Source organism: Saccopteryx bilineata, chromosome 6 (assembly GCF_036850765.1).
Source record: "Saccopteryx bilineata isolate mSacBil1 chromosome 6, mSacBil1_pri_phased_curated, whole genome shotgun sequence".
In the NCBI taxonomy this organism is placed as follows: domain Eukaryota; kingdom Metazoa; phylum Chordata; class Mammalia; order Chiroptera; family Emballonuridae; genus Saccopteryx; species Saccopteryx bilineata.
The window spans coordinates 43,785,946-43,794,162 of NC_089495.1; the positions used below are offsets into that span (position 1 = coordinate 43,785,946).

An 8,217-nucleotide genomic window follows, 5' to 3' on the forward strand; every position below is an offset into this window, starting at 1 on the left:
TAGCTGGGCATTCCAGGTATGCCCCTGTGCAGGCTGTATGCACTGTGCTGTTCTAGTTGAGCCTTGATTGCTGTAGGCATCACTGGAAGGAATAGACTCCCTGGACTGGTCAGCTTTGAAAACTGGCTATGATGACAGCAGAAGAGCTGCTGTGCAGGTGTCTACCTTATAAAGCAGGACTTGCTTCAGTGGGGCTTTTGTGTGTACCAAATCATCCCCTTGATTGTATTGCTTGTGGAGGTAATAGTGTCATACTGCGGTATAATCTGAAGTTGTTTACCAGGTGCACTGGCTCTGAGACCTCCCAGAAGAAGCATGGTTAGCCACTGTTGATGCCCTCCCTGGGGGCACCCAGCATGAGCTACAAAATGATGTTGCAGATGGTTGATACTTGTGCTGAGATTAGAGATGCCCAGGAGAGACCAAACTGTGAATCAAGGCTGACTGGCACTAGTTTCAAGCCTAGGACATTAAGCAAGAGGTATTGGGGACCCAGAAAGCAGATGCTTCTTGTTTGAAATAATTTAAAAGGATCCAAAGAATGACGCAAGAGAGGCCATTTGTATGGAACAACCATGGCTTGGGTGGGCCTGCAAGTTGAATGGGGCTTATCTCAGGGAGTCTCCAGGTCAGAGCAAACACTGTGAGCCAGGCAGATATGGTGCCTACTTGCCAGTTGTGTGGGAATGGGGGGGGCTCAGGAAAGAATCAATGACCTCTGCACCTCCAGCCCCTACCCCAGCTCTTGTCCTGATGCTTAATAACCCAGTTTCTTCTCATATGTCTCTGGTACCTTTCCCCAGTGCTGGAGCTCGGAAGCATGAGTCCATGTACATCCATGTACAGGCCTTTGAAGAAAAGCTATCTGGGACTCCAGAAGCCCTCTGTCTCACTCAGCCACAAACTTAGTTGGTTTTTACAGGCAGAAGCTATGGGGACTTCTTCTGGCACTGGAACCTTGCACTAGGAAGCCTGGTATGGGACTCCAGAGGGAACCTTCACAGCAGAGATATTACTCCTGATTTTTAAACCTCCAGCTCATTCTACGTTTACATTCCTCCTATCAGTCCTGACGTGACTTCTTCTTTAAATCCCTAGCTGTAGGACTTCCATTCCGCCAGATTTTAAATAGTTCTGAATGATGGTTGTTTTGTAGTTTAGTTTTGATGTGGCTGTGGGAGGATTCAAGTACTGCATTTTCCTATGCTGCCATCTTGACCGAAATTCTGCCTTAATGGTTCTTAAAGTAACACATGTTATTCCATTACTAAAATTTACACAGTATAACTTCAGATTTACTGGGTGATTTATGTAATATCAGTCTTCCCTATCAGAATTTGCTCTTTATGAGTACAGGAAAAAAAATGCTTTTAACTCAACATTGACTTTATAGGCTTAACATATAAAATTTGTTATATTTTTGTTGACAGGATTTAAAAGTGAATAATGGCATATCGATGATTTTCTCTCTGTCCTGTTTAGAGAGATTGTTGTACGACTTATGTGTTATACAGTTTATTTGTGAGCATGTCACAGTGCATATCATTCTTGAAATGGCATTAAGAAACATTGAACTAATACAACATAAGTTTACACTTTTGATCAAGGGTTAAAGTTTTCTGTGATAATCTTTGAGACTATAAATGTACAAAAGAAGGAATCACTAGTTTCTTAAATATTCTTTTTTTATAGTGAGAAAGACAGGGACAAAGAGACAGAGAGAGGAATAGGTAGAGTCAGACAGGCAGGGAGGGAGAGAGATGAGAAACATCAATGCTTCATTGTGGCACCTTAGTTGTTCATTGACTGCTTTCTCATATGTTCCTTGACTGGGTGGCTACAGCAGAGTGAGTGACCCCTTGCTCAAGCCAGCAACGTTTAGGCTTAAGTCAATGACCATGGGGTCATGTCTGTGATCCCATGCTCAAGCCAGTGACCCCATGCTCAAGCTGGTGAGCCTGAGCTTAATCCAGATGAGCCCGCACTCCAGCCAGCGACCTCGAGGTTTTGACCCTGGGTCCTCTGCATCACAGTTTGATGCTCTATCCACTGTGCCACCACATGGTCAGCTCTACATATTCTTAATTATATATAAAACATTGACTGGAGGTCATTTTAAGCATTTGAGATTAAGTAATTCAAATTTATTAAGGGTTGAGAAACATAGTATGTAAAAATAAGTAATTTTAGTCTTTCTAGTCCATGCCATCTGGTTGCAACTACTCAGCTTTGCCATAGTAGTAAACAAGAAGCCACAGAAAATATATAAACAAATGGTGTGGCTGTTTTCCAATGAAATGTTATTTACAAAATGTTGTTGGGCAGAATTTTTCTCATGAGTTCTACTTTGCAGACCTCCCTAGTTAAAATATTACAAATATACTCCAGGATTGTATCTTATGTTATTTGTTACCCATAGGAACTGGAGGAAGCATGGACTAGGTGTCTCACTAGGGAGTTCATGCAGCCAGTCATATCTTCCCATTTGCTAAAAATTTAGTTGTGAGTTCTATATAACCTCTGGTTTTATAGTGATTTTTTTTACTCTTTTTCTTCCTTCAGAGTATGAACACGTATACCTTTTTCACATTAGTGTCATCCCTCAGTGGTGAAACATCAAAGAGTGCCAGATAATTAAACTAAATCAACCTTAATAAAATGGTTATATATCAACATTTTTAATAATTTCAGGGTGTGTGTTTTTATATCTCTTAAAGCTTATTTTTCATTGTAATTACATTACTCTGACAGTTAAAAATAACTTGGCCTTTTATTTTCTTCCAATACTTTTTATTTAATTAATATTTAATATAAAAGACATTTCTCATTACTATTTGGTTAGGACCAACACATGCTACTGGTGAACAAAGGGACAGAGCTCTTGTATGTCACAAAATGGGCATTTATATTTTGATATGCATTGGAACAGGGTACTAAGTCTCCTGAGTTTTATTCATATTTTTTTACTCCATCAAGATTAGGGTAACTATGGGGCTCTGCTTTGCTTGTCTCTATACAGGACATGACACTAGATCAGTGTACGAGTCTGGTCATCCTCTTCTCATGGTGATAGATGGAAGAACCAAAGAACATAAACACTCATTATAGAGAAATGTATGTTATTCTTCTGTCAACAGAAAGGATAATTATAAAAGAAGTGAAGAAGGAAATCCAAAATTGTACCTATATCTCAAGAATTCTCAGACAGAGTGCTTTTAAGATCAAATATGAAAGTTAAGAATGTGAGATGGATCTGTTAGCTCCACCATGCCTGTGCACCCATAGAAAGTTTTTGCACACCTGCCAGGTCCTCACAAAACTGATATAAGGCCCTGGCCAGTTAGCTCAGTGGTAGAATGTCCGCCTGTCATGTGGGAGTCCGGGTTCAATTCCCGGCCAGGGCACACAGGAGAAGCGCCCATCTGCTTCTCCACCCATCCCCCTCTCCTTCCTCTCTGTTTCTCTCTTCCCCTCCCGCAGCTGAGGCTCCACTGGAGCAAAGTTGGCCCGGGTGCTGAGGATGGCTCCATGGCCTCTGCCTCAGGCGTTAGAATGGCTCTGGTTACAACAGAGCAATGCCCCAGATGGGCAGAGCATCGCCCCCTGGTGGGCGTGCCAGGTGGATCCCGGTCGGCGCATGCGGGAGTCTGTCTGACTACCTCGCCGTTTCCAACTTCAGAAAAATACAAAAAAAAAACCAAACAAAAACCCCCCCAAAAAACTGATATAAACAATTAGATATTAAAAATATCATATTAACAAGAGAAAATAACCTTAAGTAATTTGTGGTGGTGATTAAACTATATACCTGTTCCTAACCTATGCTTTTATTTACATCTGACTAGATAATTGTGTGGGATGACTCAAGAAAATCTCCAGTCTCAATGGAACAAAAACAAAACCCTTGACTTTCACTTCTCCTACACAGTCATCCTCTCCTAGGACTCCCTGACTCTGTAGTTCATGTACCTTTTTTTTTTCCACTCGCTTTTGCCAGAAAACTGGGAGTCATTTTTTACCTCCTCTCTTTATCATGCCCCCTTTTGTAATAACCTCTTAACTTCTCTTTTTCATGCTTCTCCTAATGATTTTCAATTTAGGCTTCATATACAGTGTAACTTACCTAATAAAAATATATATTTGATTATGTCACTTGTTTATGTAAAACTCATCAGTGACATCCATGGTAGTTAGTATCAAATCAAAAAACCTTCCTTTTCTGAAAGATACTGCAAAATCTTTCTTCCATTCAACTATACAAACGTATCCCCCCCACACACTGAATTTCCTTTCATTCCTCCTGGTCTTTTACTTGCAGGGCCTGCTTTCAGCAAAAAGCAGACACATCCCTAAGTTGACAGTTGATGGAACTTGTTTTTTTGTGCTAAGGCACAACCTCTGGGCTGGAGTAGCAAGGATTTGGAGAGAAGGTTTTGCCGTTGATGTATTTATGGATTGAGTTTTATTTAAAAAATGTATTCCTTTAGGAAGAATGAAAAGAAAAACAAACAAAAAAATGTAAACCCTTTTTAGAATGATTATCTTTATAAACACCTGGAATAATTTTCTAACTTCATTGACTAACTTCTCTATTCTTTTAAGTAAATACTAAATTTAACTTCCTCAATAGGCTCCAATTAGATCTTGATTGAAATCATGTTTGATCCTTTATTTTTTTTTCTCCACTGCAGTTTTCACAACCTCTAATTATATGTTAATTCCCATACAATGTGTTGACTTTATTTCTCAGTAAATTCTGTGATCTACAGTGATAAGAGACCCATTCTTTTTGTTGACTGTTACAGCCCTAGTACCTAGTAGCATCAGATAGGTATCATAATACAAATTCTGTGAATTAACTTGTGACTTGGCTTTTCTCAAATAGCTACATTATTAGGCGTTCTTTGATAATGTTTATTTTTCTGGATAGTTATTTTTGTTTGGTAATTATTTTGTCTGTAGAAATGAAATTATACCACATTGGTATGTGATCACACAAAGCTGGAACTATTCTCTTTGGTTATGTACTATATACTCTGGGTTTTAATTTCTCCAGCTTCATAGTGATCCTCACACATTTAGACCATAAAGCACAGCACAGACTTTTCCTGAAGCCTGATATGTTTTTCCCAGTATTTAAATGTCAATGCCCAGAAATCAAATGCCACCTTCTTAGAAAACCTTCCCTGAACTCCCAGAAATACTTTTTTTTTTAACTTCAGACTTGCCTTCTTTGTTGCCTACATGATTATGAAAGTTATCTCATGCGATTTTAATAGTCAGTTGTTTACATTATTGTCTCACTGTATAGCTTATGTTTTTCTTAAGATTAAAAATCATATAGCCTTTGTAGTCTTCTATTCCCTGTGGCACTTAAGAAAACATTTGAACATGGTCATTTCATCATTTATTTACAAACACAAATGTGTACTATCTATGAGCACACAGCATAATGGGCCTTGAGATCAATACTTTTGTACTTAATTGAATTGAAATTTGTAGCAAGATACAGAAAAGCATCATCTGCTAGTGAAAGCATTATGAGTATAAGAACAACATTGTACAAGGATATGGGTTATTTGTATACCTGGAAATTCAATCACATTTAGAGTTGCAGTAGGAGGTGGGTTGAACATAGAGAGTTAAAGCAAACAGGAATTTCTTGGATGCTAAGCCAAATGGAATAGACTTTTGTTAGTGAAGGGAAGTCAACCAAGTTCAATATTTGGCCATCAGAAAACCCAAAGAAATAAAATAAGCAAAACAAGTTTTGACTCTATTTCATTATGGAATTTATGAAAAATGTATGGTGTCTAATCTCAAATTATTACTTTATGTCAGGGCAATAAGGACACTTCAACAAGCCTACAGGCAGCTGCTAATTTGTTAAGGGTTTTTTTTTTTGCCCCTCAAGACATCATAGATTTCCAAATTGGTCAAAATGATATCTGCAGAGGTTACAGAATATAGGAATTAAAAACACATTAACTTTCAGTCCATTGGGGTGATGTGTGCCCTGTAGTTGGACTGGAAGGAAATCTCTGGCTTGCTGCCTGATTACATTGCTTTGCTGGGGATTCCACTTAACACCCTGCCATGACCCCTCTGCAGGTATGCAAGGCTGCCTTTGTCTGAGTATGTTTCACATTGAATGGCACTGGCAGTCCATGTGGGTCCATAAGGAAACATAATACCTACAGTGTAGAAAACAATGTCATTTACATGGCACTGACTGGCTTCGGAGTCAAACCTGGCTGTGGATTTACAACAGAAAACTGTGATTTTAATTTAACCCACCAGTATCATGGCCATTACAAAACAATGGTCAATGTTAAACATTTTGAAGAAAAGTGTTAAGGTAACACAAGTAGTTTCAATGTTTATATTAAATATCATTTTTGTACAAACATGTAAGAGATTTTTAATCTATAGCAAGCAGGTATCTACAAAAATAAAATCTTCAAGAGTATTAGTATTATGTGATATTAAAATATTGTCTCGAAACCCTGGGCTTGCCTGGTCAAGGCACATATGGGAGTTGATGCTTCCAGCTCCTCCCCCCTTCTCTCTCTCTTTCTCTCTCTCTCCTCTCTAAAATGAATAAATAAAAAAAAAAAAATTAAAAAAAAAAAAAAATGCCTGACCTGTGGTGGCGCAGTGGATAAAGCGTCGACCTGGAAATGCTGAGGTCGCCGGTTTGAAACCCTGGGCTTGCCTGGTCAAGGCACATATGGGAGTTGATGCTTCCAGCTCCTCCCCCCTGTCTCTCTCTCCTCTCTAAAATGAATAAATAAAAAAAATTAAAAAAAAAAAAAAAAAAAAGCTTTAAAAAAAAAAAAAAAAATGGCCTGACCTGTGGTGGCGCAGTGGATAAAGCGTCGACCTGGAAATGCTGAGGTCGCCGGTTTGAAACCCTGGGCTTGCCTGGTCAAGGCACATATGGGAGTTGATGCTTCCAGCTCCTCCCCCCTGTCTCTCTCTCCTCTCTAAAATGAATAAATAAAAAAAATTAAAAAAAAAAAAAAAAAAAAGCTTTAAAAAAAAAAAAAAAAAAAAAATGGCCTGACCTGTGGTGGCGCAGTGGATAGAGCGTCGACCTGGAAATGCTGAGGTCGCCGGTTCAAAACCCTGGGCTTGCCTGGTCAAGGCACATATGGGAGTTGATGCTTCCAGCTCCTCCCCCCTGTCTCTCTCTCTCTCTCTCTCTCTCTCTCTCTCTCTCTCTCCTCTCTAAAATGAATAAATAAAATAAAAAAAAAATTAAAAAAAAAAATTTACCTTATAAAAAAAAATATATATATATATTGTCTACATTTCTAAGTTTTTCTTTAAGCAAGGTTTAGTCTAATGGTCTCGATGAGTTTGGGGAAGCCAGAGAACCCATACCACTGGTCATGTCAGGACACATATCAGAAAGCATCTCAGGAACATGTTATGTTATCTTGATTTGGTAAAGCTGTGGAGACTTCTCCATACTAGAGTGTCACTTTGTTTTGAAGGACATGTGATAGAGAGTCTGAGGTGACACTGCTCTACGTCTTACATCATTAACCCAGATTCCTCCCATATAAAAACACACAAACCTAAAGCTGCATACTTTTTGTAAGGCCAGTAGTTGCAGTCCTCACCGTGGACATTCACATGCAGGTTCCCATTAGATTTGGACAGACAGTAAAGAAACAGTGGAACCAAAAATTGGTGGACCATTTCTTTATTCTAGCCTTGCACCCGGTTGGCAAGTAAATACACACACACAGGGAAAACACTTTCCTTTCCATTCAGAGCTCACAAAGCTACTGAGGTATCCGAATTTTCCTAGAACCAAAGGCCCCCACCAGTCTTAGTCACCTCTGGTTCCCCATCTGCACACCTTCTCCCTTCTTTCTGCACAAAATTGGCTTTTCCTTCAACACTGTACCATCTTGGTGTTTTCTTTTTTTTCTCCTTCTTCCTCCTTCTAAAAAACTACCTGGGCCCACAAATACCCCCTCCTCTAGCACACATTAGCATAACAATGGCCCTTCCCAAGCAGGAATGCAATTAGCAACCCCACAGACCAGTGCCATTTTTAACAATAAAAGTGAGCAAATTCAAAATCTTATTTTACAAACTCAGTTGCCCAACATTCCACCCCTTTTGCTCACTTTGCAGTCCACATCACAGGCATTCCTATGCAAGGAATTAAGCACATCACACAAACAAATTACAGTAACAGCA

General features: G+C 39.2%; 1 non-coding gene across 1 annotated transcript; it reads left to right on the top strand.

Annotated features, from left to right (window-relative positions):
- The first annotated feature begins 3,329 nt into the window (after positions 1-3,329).
- TRNAD-GUC (transfer RNA aspartic acid (anticodon GUC)) lies at positions 3,330-3,404 on the top strand. Its single transcript has one exon. It is a non-coding gene; the product is annotated as a tRNA-Asp (tRNA).
- Positions 3,405-8,217: the final 4,813 nt, after the last annotated feature.